Below are 4178 nucleotides of genomic sequence, written 5' to 3'. Positions count from 1 at the left end.
GGGTGGAGGGGGAGGGGAGGGTGGAGGGGGAGGGGAGGGGAGGGGGAGGGGGGAGTCAAGTCGGAAGTCATTGTCGTCAATTGAATGTCGCATTTATTTTTTATTCCCTGTCAAATGGCATTGGTCCCGCATTCCGAACCCGGAAGTCGGAAGTCATTGTCGTCAAATAAATGTTTCACTCTCTGTCACATGCCGTTGGTCCCATGTCAATTGGATGAAGTTGAAAAATTAACGTTACGAAGTTTCTCTGGGACGTACTGATTCCGAATATGAAGTTAAAAAATTAACGTTCCGAAATACGCTAATGACGTCATAATTTTAAAACGCGACGTTTTTTAAATTTTAAGGTGTGCTGTAGTTGCTCTGAGACGTACTGATTCTGAATATGCCTTTGGTTTTGCCCTGCGATGAGTAGTTCTCGAGTTATAAGAGGACAAACAAACAAACAAACAAACAAACATACTTTACTGCTTTATATAGATATATATATATGTATACTGTATATATATATATACATATATATATATATATATATATATATATGTATGTGTATGGGTGTATATGTGTGTGTATGTGTGTGTGGGTGCATATGTGTGTGTGTGTATATGTGTGTGGGTGTATGTGTGTGTATGTGTATATATGTGTATATATGTGTGGGTGTATATGTGTGCGTGTGTGTGTGTGTGTGTGTGTGTGTGTATATGTGTGTGGGTGTATGTGTGTGGGTGTATATGTGTGTGTGTGTGGGTGTATATGTGTGTGTGTGTGTGTGTGTGTGTGTATGTGTGTGTGTGTGTATGTGTGTGTGTGTATATGTGTGTGGGTGTATATGTGTGTGTATGTGTATATGTGTGTGTGTGTGTGTGTGTGTGTGTGTGTGTGTGTATATGTGTGTGGGTGTATATGTGTGTGCATGTGTATATATGTGTATGGGTGTATATGTGTGTGTGTGTGTATATGTGTGTGTGTATGTGTGTGGGTGTATATGTGTGTGTGTGTATATGTGTGTGGGTGTATATGTGTGTGTATGTGTATATATGTGTGGATGTATGTGTGTGTGTGTGTGTGTGTGTGTGTGTGTGTGTGTGTATGTGTGTGTATGTGTAGATGTGTGTGGGTGTATATGTGTGTGTATGTGTATATATGTGTGTGGGTGTGTATGTGTGTGTGGGTGTGCACGCACATGCATTCACATGTTATCAGAAGTAAATACATTGTGTAGATGACATCATTTGTGCATCTGAATAATTGCCAGTAACCATTTTGTGAAACTGAATGTGCAGGTGCAGCATCTAACTAAATATTAGATGCCGGGCTGGGGTATGATGCTGGGGTACCTGATGTTCAACACCGCATTCAACCCCTGACCATCTCTCCTCCTTCTCCTTCCTTTCTGTTTGGTTATTTAATTAAGTATTTTTGTGTTTTTTTGTCTTTGTTTTACGTACTATGTCAAAGCGTCTTTGGGTTTCTTGAAAAGCGCTATACAAAATAAATGTATTATTATTATTATTATTATTATGAATATGTCGAAATGTCACACACGTCCATGCCCATGGGATTCCCACGGGTGACCCCACTAGTCTTACTATAATTCACCAAATGTCCGTCTGTCTATCTGTTCGAAGGTACCGTAAAAACTGCTGAACCGATCGCAAAGATATTTTGAGTGGACAATCCTGGGATCTCCAGGAGTAAAATAGGCTATTTAGTTTTCCTAATTTCAGCTTTAGTCTCCAGCCTTCTCAGGTTTGGACTCCCGCATAACATTCGCGTTCGCATAACGTTCATCGTTCTCATTGTGATGATGTTGTTTTCCCGGGTGCCGCACAAACGGCTGCACCGATTGCCGCACAGCTGCACAGATCGAACCCGGACAACAACAATCTTACATACTTACAATCCCACGAACCTTGAACCTTGAACGAATCCTTGAACTTACAATCCCACAAGATATGCGGAAAGGACGACCCAAAACCAATACAAACATCATTAAAAGTAAATAATGACCTTGGCCAAAGTTCAAACGACATTTAATCTCAACATGAGAGAATTCCACATCGCTATTTGGGCAGTGAATACGCTAACAGATCGCTGTCCCCAGCGATCGCTAACAGATCGCTGTCTCCATCGATCGCTAACAGATCGCTGTCTCCATCGATCTCGCCAAGGCCGTAACAGCTATCGGCTCAAAATCCTTTTAACTGTTGATTTGGTAGTTTTTACAATGAAGGAAACATTAACAATGTTGTTAAAAGTTTATTTTGTGATTAATTCGAGTTATGTTGTTTGGAATGAAAAAGAGATATCGAGTTCAAGTGAATGACGACATGCCGTGATGGTTTCTACTTTCTGAACGTGAACTTTGCGGATCGCCATATGCAGATTCGCCACGGTCCCACGATCGATGTTTCTATACGTGAACGTACCCGTTTGTTTGCGAACGGGTACGTTTTCATGGAAGTCCTTCACAAACTTGCTGTCCATGTCTGACGTGCGACTGAAGATGCTACAGGAATGTGGAATTTATTGGTTTCATGCTTTAGCATTCGCCGTATCTGCATTGCCTGTTTGCCTCTGGCCTCCCACCCATGCATAGCACGCCAGCACGGGTATCTCCCTAGTTGGAAAAAATACAGAATTTCCACTGTAACTTTATATCTAAGCATCCAATCATAGCAAATGAAGTGTTTAGACCCATGTTTTCAGGGTTGATGATTATGAAAAGTTCATTTCTGGATCAATTATATGCATACAATTCAATGAAGTATGCAAATTAGATGCTACATTATATATATATTTAAAGAGATTTTCTGCAATAACTTTGTATTCAAGCATCCAATCATGGTAAATGAAGTGTATAGACCCATATTTTCATGGTCATTGGATATGATGAACACATTTCTGGATTAATTGTATGCAAACAATTATGCAAAAATTCAAATGAGCTATCCTCATTATATGAAACTGCTATTTAACTATGTGCATGTTTTTGATTCTGTTGCAGAGTACCGTATCTAAGGGGTTTGTGGTGTGACGGATGAACATTGACAAGAGCATGTTCTACGATAACAAGAGTTTGGCGGTGGCCAGGAGGCTCAAATTTTCAGGGTTAGTGTATACCGTACATAGAATAATACGCAAAGCTGCCAAACTTATCAAGAATGACATCAAGTTTGCTGATACTTCCAGGGGTACATATCCAACTAGAGAAGAGATGTCTTCAACTGAGGAGGCAATGAATTTCATACCACAGTCACTGTTGGCGTTTCTACAAGTTTTATTTGTTTGACAAAACGTTGATTTCAAAGGTGGCATCAATTGGACAAGCTATTATGCAAGCAACCAGACCAAGAATCCTTCTAGCTCCATTGCATTTTGGCCTTTCAACTGAAATGCACCATCACTTTGCCTCAAGGTTTTTCGTAGATACCCTTCATAAACATGTGTTTGGGTGTTCATACTCCGAAGTGCAGAAGTTTGAGAAAAATGCCGCTTTTACACATGGGACAGAGTTGCCTGCACCCAGACCAGGGGAGTGTATTCAGCATGTTGGTGACAATGTTGATCACAATATCAGAACTCTTGATGGCTTTGGAACATTTCACGGTATGGGAATAATTTCCATTTTTACGCCAGGAATGGATGGATAGTAAACCTGAACCTAGAATATCAGTGATGTCAGATGACATTATCAAAGTTCGAAGAATCAATATCAAGCACTTCAAACCTCAGCACACGGGAAAGAATCCATTGACTTACAAAGAACTACAAGCGATGGAAGTTTATGATCCCACATACCATATTGACCTTCTCTGGGAAGTGTCACTTATGCTTCGTCCGTCAAGGCCAGCATTGCATATTTCACATTATTCAATGTGTATAATTTATCCAGAAATGTGCTAATCATATTCAATGACCCTGAAAACATGGGTTTGGACACTTAATTTCTCATAATTGGATACTTAGATACAGACTTACTGTGGAAAATTGATTTTCTCCTAATGGTGGCAGCTAATTTGCATATTATGCAAATTTGACACCTTTCCACCAAATATATTTTGGTATACTTTTAGTATGGTGTTGATCGTATATTTGTGAAATGCATTGCAGTTAAAAAAAATTTGTTGCAATTAGTCGTGGGTCAAGCCACTACTTTGACTGGACTATAAGGGATG

This window comes from Myxine glutinosa, chromosome 7 (genome assembly GCF_964187855.1).
Source record: "Myxine glutinosa chromosome 7, kmMyxGlut1.1, whole genome shotgun sequence".
Lineage (NCBI taxonomy): Eukaryota > Metazoa > Chordata > Myxini > Myxiniformes > Myxinidae > Myxine > Myxine glutinosa.
Note: the sequence above shows the minus strand (reverse complement) of the source record.